An 18,514-nucleotide genomic window follows, 5' to 3' on the forward strand; every position below is an offset into this window, starting at 1 on the left:
AGCCACCTACTGATAGATTGTGGAATGACCAAGAAAAATCCACAAAAGTAACTATCGTTATAATGCAGAACCATTTGAACCGATCAACATCATGATTCCTCAGCTGGGGTACTCCGACCATCATTCTGTTTTTTAATTACGTTTTTAGTTCTGAATTTGATTGTTTTAGTGCTTTGGTGCTTCTGCTTGTCCGGTAGAATCAAAGAAAATTATATACATGTAGTGTGTACTTGAAAGTATTTGTAAAAAAAAAAACGTGCATAGTGGCACATACCCATTACTTGGTCCATAAAGATATGTCCTTCCATGACTCAATTTCTTATCTTACAGTCATGGGCATGCATAAGTGATAACAGATCTTATCCATCTTACTTGTATCCCTGACCTCTTTTTACTAAGTCTTGCCCTTTAAGATATTAACTGCCGCAGATATGTGACCGTTATAATTTGTAGAACTTTTGCTACAGTGCAGATGGCAACTTCTTCCACTCGGACAGGCCCACAAAGATGAAGAGAAGCAAAATAACAGAATCCATAGCAGTAAACAATAGATATATCTCAATCACAATGCGATATGGAACAAAGTTGTGTTAACTTAGTAAAATATTTATCACAACTCAACTGCATTCATCTTTCATGTTCTTTCATCATTACATATTGGCTTATCTACAGAGTCATTACAAATGTTGGATGGCTCACATTATTGACAGCTGCTCAAAACCAACAGCTTAAAGACAGAAAACAGATCTAATGAATGCAGAGAGAGTGACTGGGAGTGTGGCCTCTGGGAGTGTATTTATGTAGAGCTTTCAGAACATATTCACCATATGGTATGTGGACAACATTTTACATGTTCAGGCGACTTAAGTATGCTACCATTATGTCATGTAATTACTAGAGGTAAATCAAAATTGTGGAAGAAATCATACTGTGCAAGTGTATTGAATATACGCTGTGGCTTGTTAGAAAGTCACCTCCCCGTTTTTAAATGCTCTGTTATATTACAACCTGTGTTTTATTTTTTTTTATGAATTGTGTGTGGTGAAGCCAAATTAGAAAAAAATAAAATTATAGGAAATAAAAAACTGAAATTTGAGTTGACCTGTATTTCTATGAAGCCCGTAAAAATTTTGGAGAAACCAATTACCTTCAGAAGTCACATACTTAATATAGGTATAGGTATAGGTATAGTCTCTGTCCACTCACAGACCCTGCATTACAGACTCGTTTTGAGTTTGCGAAAATATGTGTTTGAAACTTGACAAATTTATAGAGGAAGGTCAACCCAAAAACACCACAGTGAAACATGGTGGGGCAGCATCATGTTGTGGGGATGTTTTTCTGCAGCAGAGTCTGGGAAATTGTTCTGATTCAAGGAAAATCACTCTGACAGTGCTTGCAGCCAGGGACAGAGGTTTACCTTTAAACAGGACAATGACTCAAAGCACCGTTCTAAAGCAATAGTGGTTTAAGAGGAAAGGTGTAACTGTACTGGAATGACCTAGTCAAGGCCCAGAAATTAATCCAATAGAGAATCTGTGGTCAGACTTGAAGATTGCTGTGGAGACCATCTTATTTGAAGGAGCTGGAGTAGTTTTACCTTGAGCAACGACCAAAAATCCCAAATGTAACCAATGTGACCTACAAATGTAATTGCTGCAAAAGCTGACTCTACAGAGCACTGACTTTAGGGGGATAAATAATTAGTCACCCTGAAGTGTACTGTTATTATGTTCTATTTGTTTGCTTCACTATAAAATGTTCAAAGTTGTAGGCATGTTATTTATATGACATGATGCAAACCCTTGGAAAATCCAGATTAATTTTAGATTGCGAGGCAGCAAAACATGAAAAATGCCAGGGGGAGGGTAAATACTTTCACAAGCCACTGTATATATATATAAATATATATATATATATAGAGAGAGAGACAGACAGACATAAATATATACCAAATTGACATTTCAACTGGGTGGTGGGGGTTTAGGTTCCCAGCTGCAAAACTAGGACAAATGCATGAGAAGACTCTTTGGTTTCAGTATAAAGCCTTTTCTTTCCTCAATGTGAAGATGTTTTGGCATCGGCCTACTTATTTAGAACACACGTCAAAGAGGGGCGGCACAGTGAGATAGCGGATTAAGATCCAAAGGTGGGTGCAGGCTCGAAGGGTTTGATTCACGACCCTAGAGTTATAAGAAGAAAAGGCAGGCGAGCAGCACTCCGTGGAAGAAGGTGTCTTTATTTCACAAGTGGATACAGCGACGTTTCGGCTGGCTCTATGCAGCCATTCTCAAGCATAGTGAATAGTGTTGCAAGGCGGGCTTAAATCTCCCGCAGGATGTGACATCATATATAACAGCCAATCAGTGTACATAGTGATCGGTAACATAGTTACAAAGATTATATTATACAAATTACAGCACCAAGTGATACTCAATACAGTGTAACAACATGTGAGTACATGTGAGTGCTTAAGCATATAAAATACTGAGGAACAACCACCGTAGCTCAACCCATTATTGAAAACAAAAGCACACATGTCAGTGGGTTGCGTAGCAACCATGGAAGCTAAACCACGTCATAAAGGATACCAAAGTGTAGGGCCCGGAGATCATGCCCAAACCTCTATGTGATAGCCATACCTATCGCGCGTCATGAGGGCACGCTGTGTGTAGCCACCGATTTGCCGCTATTTAGTCCAAATATCGGAGATTGCACTCCAGGACTATGCAGTCCCGGTTTGGCCAAGAACACATCATGTGACCCTCCGTCTCGCGAGAGCGATGCGCATGCGGCTGTGGCCATCTTAGGTGAGGGAAAGTCATCCCGAAGCGCCCATACACAGGTACATGCAATTAGGGGTATATCACCATGGTAACCGGATACAGCACGTTGGCGGACCAACTATAAAAGTCACAAGGTTCCATCGCAGCAGGTCCAGGGGGTCCGGTCTGTGGCCAAGAGTTACCCAAGACACGGGTATATGGCTCTATGGGCCCCCGGAGATCCGGACACTTCTGCACAGCCATCAGCGCTGATGTTTTCCGGCACCATATGTATGTAAGCATAATTATAGTGGTTAGCAAAACCGTAAAATATTGACATGGAGAAAATGCAAAAAATGCCGGTGTCGTCCAGCGTGGGTAGGTTGATGGGATCACGGTGGTTGTTAGAGCTCAGTAGTGTGCAGAACGTGATCTAGGTTAAAAGAGAGAAGAGAAAGTTAGTGATGTGTACATAATCTCAAAAAATTGGTATCAATTTCCTAACATGAATGTATGAGTAGCCACAAGTCATGGTTATCGGGCCGGAGGGTTTTAATTCAGGGTGTTCAGGTTAAACTCTACATTGAGACCAATTGGTTGTAGTGAATTCAGTTTATAAATCCATTCTGTTTCCCGTTTTTTGAGAACTTTTTGTCTGTCACCCCCTCTCCTCAGCGGTGGAACATGGTCTATAATGCAGAATCTGAGCTGATTTAATCTGTGACCTAATTCTAGGAAGTGCCTGGGTACTGGTAAGTCAATTTTAGACGTTTTAATTGATGACCGATGATTATGCAGCCTACGTCTACATTCAGTGGTTGTTTCCCCAACATAGATTTTGGGGCAAGGGCATATCAACACATAAATGACGTAATCAGATCGGCAGGTCAAATGATGGTTAATCCGGTATGTGACATTGGTGGCAGGATTGCTAAAGGTGTCCCCCTTCAGCATGTATTGGCAGTTCTCGCAACTGATACACGGGTAACAACCCGGTTTTAATGTCGTGGCAAGATTAGGTCTCATATCCATGGGACCGATATCACTCGACACCAGATGGTCTTTCAGATTTCTGGGACGTTTGTAGGAGAACACGGGAGGTGATCTAAATTCCTCAATATTGTCATGGTAGCGTGTGAGGATAGCCCAGTGTTTGCGGATCAATCTTGATACATGTTGGCTATGTGCACCATACGTGGACACAAATGGAATCCTGTTATTAATGTCCCCGCTCTTAGTCGTGGGTGTAAGTAGGGAATCCTTATGTAGACATTTTGCTTTATCCCTATGTCTAGCTACAAGTTGGGTGGGATAACCTCTGGATACAAATTTGTCTGACATTTCCTGTAGTCTTTTGTCCACTTGTGTGGGGTCATCGACAATCCTACGAACCCTGACCATCTGGCTATAGGGTAAGGAATCAATCGTATTTTTAGGATGGGCACTGTCGTAGCGTAAAAGATTATTCCGGTCTGTGGGCTTAACATAAAGATCTGTCTTAAGCCTGTCTCCGTCAATATAAACACTAGTGTCCAGGAATTGAATGACCGATTCCGAAAAGGACTTAGTGAATTTAATGTCAGGGTCCATCTGGTTGAGGGCATCAAAGAAGGCCGTAAAATCATCCATACCGCCAGTCCAAATCAGGAAGATATCGTCGATATACCGCCACCACCCCACTACATGTGCAAAGAGTGGTGACCGGTATACCGACGATTCCTCCAGGTCTGCCATAAAAATGTTGGCGTACGAGGGGGCCATATTGGCCCCCATTGCAGTCCCGCGTAGCTGCAAATAATAGTTATCTCCAAATAAAAAATAATTGCATGTAAGTATAATGTCCAGTAAACCTAACACGAACTCCTGACTAGTAGGAGAAAGGTTGGTAGTGCCCAAAGCTTTCCTAATGCATATCAGACCCCTTTCGTGATTTATGCTGGTATATAGACTTGTTACATCAAATGAAGCCAAAATGGCCCCCGGGGGAATCTGTATATGATTTATTTTAGTGATAAAATCTGACGTGTCACGGATAAAAGATTTGGCAGACATCGCCAATTGGCACAAGATTTTATCCACAAAAATTGCTGCTGGTGATAGTACTGAATTTCTGCCGGAGACAATGGGTCTTCCCGGGGGATTTTGTAAATTTTTGTGAATCTTTGGGAGACAATATAAAACCGGGGTGACTGGTTTCTCGGGGATCAAGAATACATGAGTGGCCTTATCGATAACATCATCAGCAAAAGCGTCATCAACCAATAGTCTAAGTCTTTTCAGAATCCAAGGTAAGGGATTCTCAGACAGCTTATGATAGACTTCCTTATCTGCAAGTTGGCCTAAAATTTCCTGTGTATATTTATCTGAATCCATTACGACAATGGCACCGCCTTTGTCGGCAGGCTTTATAACCAACTGATCAGTGTGAGTAAGTTCAGCGAGTGCTAGTCTGGCAGTTCGGGGTAAGTTGTTACGTATCCTTGGTAGGCTATCATGTGACCATTTGTCATGTAATGCTAACACATCTTGTTTCACTAATGATATGAAAGTCTCAATAGCGCAAGAGTTAACAAACGGCATAAACTCACTCTTATTAAACAAACCCAGTTTTTTCAAACTTAATTCAGGTACATTATCATGTGTCACCGATAAAATGGGTGCCTGTTGTTGGGAAAACCACACTTTCAATTTAACAGATCTAAAAAATCTGGCCAATTCGCCCTCAAGCTTAAGCCAATCTATTTTGTCAGTGGGGCAAAAAGATAACCCCCTGCTCAACAAGTCCACTTGTGTATGAGATAATGTAATAGAGGATATATTTACCACCAAGTCTTTGTGTAGTGGATCTATCGCTTCTGGGTCATTGTTTTCAGTGTCTTGCCGCTCCTTGTTATGGGACTGTTGATGGTAGGGCTGGCTCCTGTGGCGCCTACCGCCCCGCCGGGTCTTTCGCCTCCTCCTTTCGGGTGGGATTCGCCAACTTCTAAAAAAGAACTCGCTGACTTGTCGGTTTTGTTTGGATGCGGTTGTTGTCTAGACGCTTTTTTGTTGGTTCTGTGGTTTGTCGGCTTTCTCTCTTTCGTATCATCTGATTGCCAGTTATACACTTTACCGGATTTATAATCTTCTGAGTCTCTGTGCCATTTGTGGCGTTTAATTTCCTCTTGTTCCGTCTTAAACTTAAGAAGGATCTGGGAGGATCTCTCTTTGTATGTTGTAAATTCGGTAGGATCCATCAGCGTTTGCAATTGTGTTTAATGCGAGGAAATCCTCTGGATGGTTGCATTGATTTCTCTTTGGAGGAAATCAATATTCAGAAGGATGATGTCATAGGCATATTTATTCGTCAATCCTTCAAAAATCCTGCAGAATTCTGCATTAGTGGGAAACAGATTGGGCCGTAAGTGTGGGCGCAAACCCCGTGGAATCATTTTTTTATTATAATATTCTCCCAATAGGGATAGATGTAAATTCAAAGTAATTAGCCTCCTGGATTCTGATTCAAATACTCTTTTGATGTCGATTTTCGAGGGAACACTCAGGAATGTTGTCTCACCCAAAGGTCCACCAAGGATGCGGGATACTTCATCATCATTGTAGGAAAAAACCACTGGTGAAATATTTTCTGTACGTAGGACATAAAGATTTTCGCTCACGTGCACGGCACCGGAATCCATAGTAGAACACACGTCAAAGAGGGGCGGCACAGTGAGATAGCGGATTAAGATCCAAAGGTGGGTGCAGGCTCGAAGGGTTTGATTCACGACCCTAGAGTTATCAGAAGAAAAGGCAGACGAGCAGCACTCCGTGGAAGAAGGTGTCTTTATTTCACAAGTGGATACAGCGACGTTTCGGCTGGCTCTATGCAGCCATTCTCAAGCATAGTGAATAGTGTTGCAAGGCGGGCTTAAATCTCCCGCAGGATGTGACATCATATATAACAGCCAATCAGTGTACATAGTGATCGGTAACATAGTTACAAAGATTATATTATACAAATTACAGCACCAAGTGATACTCAATACAGTGTAACAACATGTGAGTACATGTGAGTGCTTAAGCATATAAAATACTGAGGAACAACCACCGTAGCTCAACCCATTATTGAAAACAAAAGCACACATGTCAGTGGGTTGCGTAGCAACCATGGAAGCTAAACCACGTCATAAAGGATACCAAAGTGTAGGGCCCGGAGATCATGCCCAAACCTCTATGTGATAGCCATACCTATCGCGCGTCATGAGGGCACGCTGTGTGTAGCCACCGATTTGCCGCTATTTAGTCCAAATATCGGAGATTGCACTCCAGGACTATGCAGTCCCGGTTTGGCCAAGAACACATCATGTGACCCTCCGTCTCGCGAGAGCGATGCGCATGCGGCTGTGGCCATCTTAGGTGAGGGAAAGTCATCCCGAAGCGCCCATACACAGGTACATGCAATTAGGGGTATATCACCATGGTAATCGGATACAGCACGTTGGCGGACCAACTATAAAAGTCACAAGGTTCCATCGCAGCAGGTCCAGAGGGTCCGGTCTGTGGCCAAGAGTTACCCAAGACACGGGTATATGGCTCTATGGGCCCCCGGAGATCCGGACACTTCTGCACAGCCATCAGCGCTGATGTTTTCCGGCACCATATGTATGTAAGCATAATTATAGTGGTTAGCAAAACCGTAAAATATTGACATGGAGAAAATGCAAAAAATGCCGGTGTCGTCCAGCGTGGGTAGGTTGATGAGATCACGGTGGTTGTTAGAGCTCAGTAGTGTGCAGAACGTGATCTAGGTTAAAAGAGAGAAGAGAAAGTTAGTGATGTGTACATAATCTCAAAAAATTGGTATCAATTTCCTAACATGAATGTATGAGTAGCCACAAGTCATGGTTATCGGGCCGGAGGGTTTTAATTCAGGGTGTTCAGGTTAAAGATTGATCCGCAAACACTGGGCTATCCTCACACGCTACCATGACAATATTGAGGAATTTAGATCACCTCCCGTGTTCTCCTACACATGTCCCAGAAATCTGAAAGACCATCTGGTGTCGAGTGATATCGGTCCCATGGATATGAGACCTAATCTTGCCACGACATTAAAACCGGGTTGTTACCCGTGTATGAGTTACGAGAACTGCCAATACATGCTGAAGGGGGACACCTTTAGCAATCCTGCCACCAATGTCACATACCGGATTAACCATCATTTGACCTGCCGATCTGATTACGTCATTTATGTGTTGATATGCCCTTGCCCCAAAATCTATGTTGGGGAAACAACCACTGAATGTAGACGTAGGCTGCATAATCATCGTATATCAATTAAAACGTCTAAAATTGACTTACCAGTACCCAGGCACTTCCTAGAATTAGGTCACAGATTAAATCAGCTCAGATTCTGCATTATAGACCATGTTCCACCGCTGAGGAGAGGGGGTGACAGACAAAAAGTTCTCAAAAAACGGGAAACAGAATGGATTTATAAACTGAATTCACTACAACCAATTGGTCTCAATGTAGAGTTTAACCTGAACACCCTGAATTAAAACCCTCCGGCCCGATAACCATGACTTGTGGCTACTCATACATTCATGTTAGGAAATTGATACCAATTTTTTGAGATTATGTACACATCACTAACTTTCTCTTCTCTCTTTTAACCTAGATCACGTTCTGCACACTACTGAGCTCTAACAACCACCGTGATCTCATCAACCTACCCACGCTGGACGACACCGGCATTTTTTGCATTTTCTCCATGTCAATATTTTACGGTTTTGCTAACCACTATAATTATGCTTACATACATATGGTGCCGGAAAACATCAGCGCTGATGGCTGTGCAGAAGTGTCCGGATCTCCGGGGGCCCATAGAGCCATATACCCGTGTCTTGGGTAACTCTTGGCCACAGACCGGACCCCCTGGACCTGCTGCGATTGAACCTTGTGACTTTTATAGTTGGTCCGCCAACGTGCTGTATCCGGTTACCATGGTGATATACCCCTAATTGCATGTACCTGTGTATGGGCGCTTCGGGATGACTTTCCCTCACCTAAGATGGCCACAGCCGCATGCGCATCGCTCTCGCGAGACGGAGGGTCACATGATGTGTTCTTGGCCAAACCGGGACTGCATAGTCCGATATTTGGACTAAATAGCGGCAAATCGGTGGCTACACACAGCGTGCCCTCATGACGCGCGATAGGTATGGCTATCACATAGAGGTTTGGGCATGATCCCCGGGCCCTACACTTTGGTATCCTTTATGACGTGGTTTAGCTTCCATGGTTGCTACGCAACCCACTGACATGTGTGCTTTTGTTTTCAATAATGGGTTGAGCTACGGTGGTTGTTCCTCAGTATTTTATATGCTTAAGCACTCACATGTACTCACATGTTGTTACACTGTATTGAGTATCACTTGGTGCTGTAATTTGTATAATATAATCTTTGTAACTATGTTACCGATCACTATGTACACTGATTGGCTGTTATATATGATGTCACATCCTGCGGGAGATTTAAGCCCGCCTTGCAACACTATTCACTATGCTTGAGAATGGCTGCATAGAGCCAGCCGAAACGTCGCTGTATCCACTTGTGAAATAAAGACACCTTCTTCCACGGAGTGCTGCTCGCCTGCCTACTTATTTAGATGATGTTGCTGATAACTACACTGCTCAACAAAATAATGTAAGGACTTAAGGGAAATCTACCATCAAAATCAAACATGATAAACCAGGGACACGTGACTGTTGTAATCTTCCTATATTTGTTATCCATGGCCCTCTTTCTTCTAAAAATATGCTAATTAATGAAGGGCTCCTAGGGGTGTTACCAAAGCCCCTCTGTGCTGTTGCTCTACAGGCTGTTAGACTGTCTTACCCTCCCTCTCTGCTCCATCAGCACTTCACCCCTCAAGTTTCAGCACACAATGGGAACTGCTTCTTGCATATGAATCCACAGCATGAGGGGCTCTGGTAACACCCCCAGAAGCCCTTTAGATTCCTTAGCAGAATTTTAAAAGTTGAGTCATTGTATCCATCACACCTACGATTAGCGCCAGCAATTAATGCCTTGGGCGCTCCAATGCCACTGGCAGCATTTAAAGAGTCAACACCCAAGTTCAGCGCCAGTAGGGCACAGGTGTTAACAGCTGGAGGCTTTGAGCCGAACCCACACCTCGTCCCAAACTTTTAATGAAGTTCGGGGTCGGGTCTGGGGGACCCAAACCTGCACAGTTCGGTACAAATCTGAACTCTGTAGTTCAGCTCCACTCATCACTTATGTAGGATGTATCTAGAGCACCACAAAATGCATCCCATATAAGACATCGGTGAATACTATAATACAAATGCTATAAGGTAAAAGTCACTGATATTTGATATAACAAACACATCTAAAATACAGCTACAAATAAAAGGTATGTCTAATATCCTCTACTAGTACTGATCTCTTTTAGAAAAAGCACAGTGCACATTCAAATATTATATATACAGGCAGTGCCCGGGTTACGTACAAGATAGGGTCCGGAGGTTGAAATTGTATGTAAGACGAAGATTTTATAATTGTAGATCCAGCCAAAAAAATTTTTGGCCCCAGTGACAATTGGAGTTTAAACATTTTTTGCTGTAATGGTACCAAGGATTATCAATAAAGCTTCATTACAGACACTTTACAGCTGATTATTGCAATCTGGGACTATAGTAAAGCATCCAGAGAGCTTCACCAGAGGTAGGAGGGGTCTGTCTGTAACTATGGGTTGTCTGTAAGTTGCATGTCCTTAAGTAGGGGACTGCCTGTACTCTAATTACAGTACTCATAGTAACATAATATATTAGATATTAATAATGTGTATATAACCCATCGGTTTACTTTACTTAGTATTTATTTACTTTCGGGAGTAATATGTGATTCTTATTTTATTATGTTTTTAGTATGGAGTTTTAGTTTTTATCAAAATTTTAGGCTTAAAAGCTGATAAAATAGTAAAAACATTTAAGTTATGTGATATTTTAGATACTGTATATACTCGAGTACAGGCGGTCCCCTACTTAAGGACACCCGACTTACAGACAACCCGTAGGTACAGACGGACATCTCACTGTGCCCACTGTGACCTCTGGAAAAGCTCTCTGAATGCTTTACTATAGTCCCAGACTGCAATGATCAGCTGTAAGGTGTATGTAATGAAATTTTATTGTTAATCCTTGGTCCCATTACAGCAAAAACTTTTGAAAATCCAATTGCCAATGGGACAAAATATTTTTTTGCCTGGATATACAATTATAAAATATACAGTTCCGACTTGCATACAAATTCAAGTTAAGTACAAACCCAAGGACCCTATCTTGTATGCCTGTATAAGCCGAGTTTTTCAGCTCAAAAAATTTGTCCTATACTGGAGTCACATGTCCTACAACTTCAATTTCTTTCAATGCTTTGTATATCAGCACAGACTCTATACTACTACTCGTGAGTAGACATAAATGATCATGTATAAAATGTCAGTCTTAAAAGTCCAATCCCCCGAAGAAACTCTTTGTGGAGATAGGATTGACTGTAAACGGCAAGTTCAACACGTTGTTCAACCATTGATTGGTTTGTTTATTACTCACAGTCTTGTTGCATGTTCCTGCTATGTGGTTTCCGAGTCTGGAGAATTCTATTGCGCATGCAATAGCCGACTCGCATCTGTGGTTTGAAAATATTATAGTGTCGGAGCTGTATTCAATGATGAAATATAGGAATGCACTATAAAAGGTGCCCGAGTGTAGAGCAAGCACTGTTAAAGATCTCCAAATTCCAGCTCAGCTCATCCGGTTGTTTCTCCTCCGCAAAAGCCAAACATGTTATTAGTGAATAAGTGGATGGATGAACCGTAGTTTCGGTTATCCATAGTATATCCCATGGGATTAATTCAGATGAGAGAAAAAAAAGCTGCCAGACATGTTTTGGGGGTCCTACCTCCTTTTTCATTATCTTCTCCCATATTCCCTTGTAGGTTCCTTTTATAGTGCATTACAAAAAGGTTGGAGGGGCTGCAGCGTCGGTCTAGGTGCTGGGTATACAACCTGATCCAGATTGGCAGTGGGCCTACCCCAAACCTAAAGGAAACCAAATATTTCCATCTCGGCATTGATGCCCTTTGGCATTATAGTTCCAAATTCAAAAATTCTACATAATATCCTTTTTAAATATTTTTGTGTGATACCCAAGAATTCTATGAGCACACTAATTAAATGTACTATCCTTTGGGGAGGATGCCAGTGATGCCCTTACACTTTTATTGAAACTTAATTCCAGGCTGGTGTCAGCAAGCGTCATGGTGTACGGGACCACGCGGGGGGCTGAAGACGGAGCCGGAGCTGTAGACAGAAAAGAATATGTGTACAGCAGAACATGTCAGGTACTTGTGTAGCTGATGTCTGTGTCTCTCACACATGTATAGCAGAACGTGTCAGGCACTTGTGTAGCTGAAGTCTGTGTCTCACACATGTGTATAGAAGAACATGTCAGGCACTTGTGTAGCTGATGTCTGTGTCTCACACATGTATATAGCAGAATATGTCAGATACTTGTGTAGCTGAAGTCTGTGTCTCAATCATGTGTATAGAAGAACATGTCAGTTACTTGTGTAGCTGATGTCTGTGTCTCTCACACGTGTATAGCAGAACATGTCAGGTACTTGTGTAGCTGATGTCTGTGTCTCACACATGTGTATAGCAGAACATGTCAGGTACTTGTGTAGCTGAGTCTGTGTCTCACATGTATATAGAAGAACAAATCAGGTACTTGTGTAACTGATGTCTGTGTCTCTCACATGTGTATAGCAGAACATGTCAGGTGCTTGTGTAGCTGATGTCTGTGTCTCTCACATGTATAGCAGAACATGTCAGGTACTTGTGTAGCTGATGTCTGTGTCTCTCACATGTGTATAGCAGAACATGTCAGGTACTTGTGTAGCTGAAGTCTGTGTCTCAATCATGTGTATAGAAGAACATGTCAGTTACTTGTGTAGCTGATGTCTGTGTCTCTCACACGTGTATAGCAGAACATGTCAGGTACTTGTGTAGCTGATGTCTGTGTCTCACACATGTGTATAGCAGAACATGTCAGGTACTTGTGTAGCTGATGTCTGTGTCTCACATGTATATAGAAGAACAAATCAGGTACTTGTGTAACTGATGTCTGTGTCTCTCACATGTGTATAGCAGAACATGTCAGGTGCTTGTGTAGCTGATGTCTGTGTCTCTCACATGTATAGCAGAACATGTCAGGTACTTGTGTAGCTGATGTCTGTGTCTCTCACATGTGTATAGCAGAACATGTCAGGTACTTGTGTAGCTGATGTCTGTGGCTCTCACATGTGTATAGCAGAACATGTCAGGTACTTGTGTAGCTGATGTCTGTGTCTCACACATGTGTATAGCAGAACATGTCAGGTACTTGTGTAGCTGATGTCTGTGTCTCACATGTATATAGAAGAACAAATCAGGTACTTGTGTAACTGATGTCTGTGTCTCTCACATGTGTATAGCAGAACATGTCAGGTGCTTGTGTAGCTGATGTCTGTGTCTCTCACATGTATAGCAGAACATGTCAGGTACTTGTGTAGCTGATGTCTGTGTCTCTCACATGTGTATAGCAGAACATGTCAGGTACTTGTGTAGCTGATGTCTGTGGCTCTCACATGTGTATAGCAGAACATGTCAGGTACTTGTGTAGCTGATGTCTGTGGCTCTCACATGTGTATAGCAGAACATGTCAGGTACTTGTGTAGCTGATGTCTGTGTCTCTCACATGTGTATAGCAGAACATGTCAGGTACTTGTGTAGCTGATGTCTGTGGCTCTCACATGTGTATAGCAGAACATGTCAGGTACTTGTGTAGCTGATGTCTGTGTCTCACATGTGTATAGCAGAACATGTCAGGCACTTGTGTAACTGATGTATGTGTCTCACATGCGTATAGCAGAGCATGTCAGGTACTTGTTTAGTAGATGTCTGTGTCCCTCACATGTGTATTGCAGAACATGTCAGGTACTTGTGTAGCTGATGTCTGTGTCTCTCACATGTGTATGAGAGAACACACGTCAGCAGATAAAGCACTAGTACTAGCAATGCTTTACTATACATTACACATAGACATGAGCAGGGGGAGGAGAGGGGAGGGGTAACAGGAGTGACATCACTGTTTCTTTCCATGTGCCCAGACTAATTTACATAATAAAGAAATGATTATTTTACAATGATTAATGTATAAATTGACTAGATAAAGGCTGGGATGGAATCTTTTGCGAGCTACTCCAACATATAGTGGGGACAGGACTAGTAACAGAGACCTGATGACAGGTGTCCTTAAAAGCTGTGCATGCAAACAGGAAAAGATCCAGCATGTGCACCACCAATAAATACTGCTTGTTATGAGAATACAAGACGATATGCTGGATATTTCTTTGTTTGCACACTAATTTGAACACACAAAAAATCAATGCTCTTGTTCAGCTGATCATACTTTTGCAGCCAATGGTCATTTATCAGCAGCATATTTCCCAGTGTAATCGGATATTTGCTGGAGGAGGAGTATATGAGGAGAAAAGTATGTATTTTCCTATAAATAATATTTTTCTCACCTCCATCACATACACTGAACATTGTGGTGCTTGATAATTATCTTCTCTAATATATTATCCTGTGGCAGCCATCCTGGAGATAACTCCGCCTACTTTGAATTGCAGGAGGAAGGTCAGTAAGCAGGGAGCACTGCAGCGTGAAGACAAGAGAAGCTATTCATGAGAGGTATCTGCCTGACCATAGTCAGAAGTTTATGGTCGGATCCACAGACATCCAAATTGTAATCACCAGAACTGATAGAGAGATGTTTGAATGATATCTATGAAATGCTGTATTTTTGTTAATAATACTGAATTTCACAATGTGTTATTTTGTTATCCTGAGTATATTTAGGAGTCTTGTCTTTGTGGGAATACCCCTTTAAATATTGTATTAAACTGACTTGCTTATTTTATTTCAATTACTTTTCACAATAAACACAATTATTTATTTATCCTTGAGACAGTTCTATGTCTATTTTTGGAGCTCGCTGTCCATCAGATTCATTAAAAAGGATTTGGCCCTTTAATAAATGTTCTTATGGTCTACTTTCTGTCTGGGATTTTTTTTTTTTTAAAGTATCAAAATGCATAAAATGTCTTTTGATTATGACTCTTTTTATGGGACTTTTTGCAAAAGTCTCAAGTCATGAATCTAGCTTTGCATGGTGTTGCACTAGCAGCAGTTCTATGTTTACACCAGATTAATTAAGTGGCAGGAATAACCCTGTGAGGCTTAGTAGCAGTGAAAAGTCCCCAAAAAATGCCACTTTTTTACACCCAAAAAGCCCAGGAAAACCATTGATAAATATCCCCCATTATCTATATGTTTCCCTTTATTATTTTATACGGATAAGAGTTCCCTACTGATAACAGTTCATTATGTCATTGTCACTAGTGATCTTTGACACAGCTTGTGTCTTCCCTGCATATCTCTGTCCTCTCAGCTCATGAAATGATTGGGATGTAAGTACATAAAATTTCAGTCATCTGTTAGGGCAGAAATGTGTCAATGATTTCAGAAAAGCTGGCTATCTTAATAGAGAAAAAGTATAAATAATTATTTTTTACAATATGTAACCCTGTGGGAAAAACAACTTTTTTTTCTGAATGACAACACGCTGATGAAGACTAAAGCAAGGAGGGTATAATGAGATGTCATTTACTGTTTTCTGTACTACAATAATTGCAATTCTTATATTAAAGTTTATGCGAGTCATAAAGGTGATAAAGAAAAACAAAATCTTTATCATTTTCTTGCAGTCAAAACCCCATTGATATCAGGGCGTAGAATTGGTGGGTGGTTAGGCTATGAGATGACAAGAGTATAAAGTGTGACAAGTTTAATTAAGGTGGGGCCTACTATCAATAAACCGGTATGCCACAAAAATAGTAAGGATGCTGAATGAGGATTTAGAGTTATAGCCAAACTTATGCAACTAGAAGTGTTTGATATACAGTAAATAAGTCAGACTGATGCATAAATTCATTCTAAAGAAAACTTACACTACATACATAATATACAGTCTTGGCTGCAAGCAGGGCAGCCATCAGGAAATTCGGGGCCCCATACAGCAAAAGTGTCTGGGCCCCAACACACCCCAAAACCGAACAAGCCTCCTGCCCCCCGCAGTGACCTTTCACAAACAGGGTTTGAGGCCTGTTGCTACGACAAGGCACACTCTTCTGGTAGATTGCCAATAGGAGTCATACTATTGAACGTCACGTGCAATTTTTCACATTTTCATAAAAAAAGCTAAATCCTGCTATTGAGGGACCTGCTCAGGTTTCAAGTCACTTTGAGAGGCCTAAATAAAGTAAAACCCCATAAATTACTCCATTATAGAAACTACACCCCTCAACGTACGTAAAACAACTTTTATGAAGTTTGTTAACCCTTTAATTGGTTTACAGGGGTTAAAACAAAATCGGATGCAATTTCGAAATTACATTTTATTTGGCTAAATTAATGTGTTTTTCATAAAATGTACAAATTCTCAGTGGATAAAATTCCAAAACGCTCCTCAAAATTTGATCCCCCATCTCTCCCGCGTATAACAATACCCCATATGTGGTGGTAACCTGCTGTATGGGCACACGCCAGGGCATTGAGGGGGAGCTGCGCCATTCAGAGCAGATTATGCATTGTCACTTTTTATTGGCTATACAATCTTTATTTTTTTGGCAATTTGGACATTTAAGGGCTTATTTTTTGCGACATGAGATGCACTTTACAAATACTTCATTTAAGTGGGTCTATAGCTTTTCGATGAGATTTTATTAACTCTTTAATGTATGGAGGAAAAGAAAATTGTCAATTTGGGGTTTCTTTTTTTTGTATATTTTGGGGGTCGTACACCATACACTAAAAATACTATAATATTTTCATTCTATAGATCACTACGATTACGGTGATACCTCATTTATATAGTTTTTCATTTATTTTTACAATTTTACTGGAGAAAAACTAATACAGAGGAAATCTTATTTGTTTCTGCATCGCCATCTTTTCGGGAACTTAACCTTAATATTTTTTGGTTGACAGAGCTAGTTTAGGGCTTATTTTTTACGTGTTGAGTTGTTCTTTCAATTGGTACCATTTTGGGGCACATAACTTTTTTTGATCACTTTTTAGAACATTTTTGTAAAGGGATTTTATGAAAATTTATATTTTTGGCGAGTTTTTCGGGTTTTGTTTTTACGGCGTTCACCGTACGGGTCCAATAATGTTTCTGACTTATTGTACAGATTGTTACGGACGCGGTGATACCAAATATGTGGGGGGTTTTGGTGATTTTCAGGTAGTTTTACTTTATTAGATGTGTATAGGGAATGTTTGTGTTTAGGGGACTTTAACTCTATTTAATTAATTATTTTTATTAAAAATTGTGTTTATTCAGTGTTTTTAACTTTTTTTTCTTTACTTTTACAGGTTAGCTTGAACAAGTGATCCACTGATCACTTGTTCAAGCTATTCTTCACCTAATACAGTGTAATACAGATGTATTACACTGTATTATGTGAAACACTGAGCATGCTGCGGGAGGCACGGACCCGGCACCCGGAAGAAGATCGCGCAGCCCCGGGCACCGGCAGACCCGGGGCTGCGATCAGAGCAGCGGGACCCCACCGGTAAGCGCCGCGGGGGGGGTCCGAATCCTGTTAAATGCCCCTAGCACGCCGCGGTCAGCGCGACCGCGGCGTGTTAGGGGTTAACACCCGCGATCGGAGAAATCTCCGATCGCGGGTGTTAGAGGAGGGTGTCGGCTATAATATATAGCCGACACCCGCAGCTTCTGGCCCCGGCTCCATTCAGGAGCCGGGGCCAGAAGTTTGACGTACTATTACCGCATATTGCGGGAACGCACCTCCCGCCATGCAGTAATAGTACGTCAAATGTCGGGAAGGGGTTAACCAGCGGCCCCCGGCGCCTCCACCCCACACATATTGTGCAGCACAGACCGCACAGTCTGCGGCCCACCGGCCGGGCCCCCCCCCCCCCCCTAGTGTCTTAGAGTCCGGGCCCCATAGGGCAGTACCAGTTGTACTGCCCTATCGGCGGCCCTGGCTGCAAGTGTTGACTAACCTAGTGTTGATCCCTAATTTTAATTAATTAAACCTTTTAATAATTGCAGGTAAACCCCTAACACATTATGACGTAGATGTACGCCGTAATCTGTTAAGGATGTATGAAGAGGGAATGTATGGAAAGGATCTATAACAGTGATGGCAAACCTATGGCACGGGTGCCAGAGGTGGCACTCGGAGCCTTCTCAGAGGGCACCCAAGCTATCAACCCAGCACAGAGTTCACCAGACAGGACTCAAATAATCTTCCAGCGGTCCCAGGCAACTTATGAGACTGCAGGAAGATTGAGAAGGTGTGGACAGAGCTGGATTATCTTTGATGGCCCTCTTTATATACAGACCCTGTAGAGAAACTGCAATGATAGTCTGAATTTGCTCTCCTTCTTTGTATTGGTGGCCTCAGGGAGCCGATACAATTTTGAAAGTTGTGGCAGAACAGAGAGCAATAACTTACGGGAGACTTGGCACTTGATGATAAATCAGAGGGATTTGGCTGTAGTTTGGGCACTCAATCTCTAAAAGGTTCACCATCGCTGATCTATAACAATGTGCA

At 41.8% G+C, this 18,514-nt stretch overlaps 1 long non-coding RNA gene across 1 annotated transcript; it reads left to right on the plus strand.

The window, feature by feature from the left end:
- Positions 1-6,978: 6,978 nt before the first annotated feature.
- LOC140120509 (uncharacterized) lies at positions 6,979-14,775 on the plus strand. Its single transcript, XR_011853833.1, has 3 exons — positions 6,979-7,195; positions 12,067-12,169; positions 14,501-14,775. It is a non-coding gene; the product is annotated as an uncharacterized lncRNA (long non-coding RNA).
- Positions 14,776-18,514: the final 3,739 nt, after the last annotated feature.

The sequence above is a fragment of the Engystomops pustulosus genome, chromosome 3, assembly GCF_040894005.1.
Source record: "Engystomops pustulosus chromosome 3, aEngPut4.maternal, whole genome shotgun sequence".
Taxonomy (NCBI): domain Eukaryota; kingdom Metazoa; phylum Chordata; class Amphibia; order Anura; family Leptodactylidae; genus Engystomops; species Engystomops pustulosus.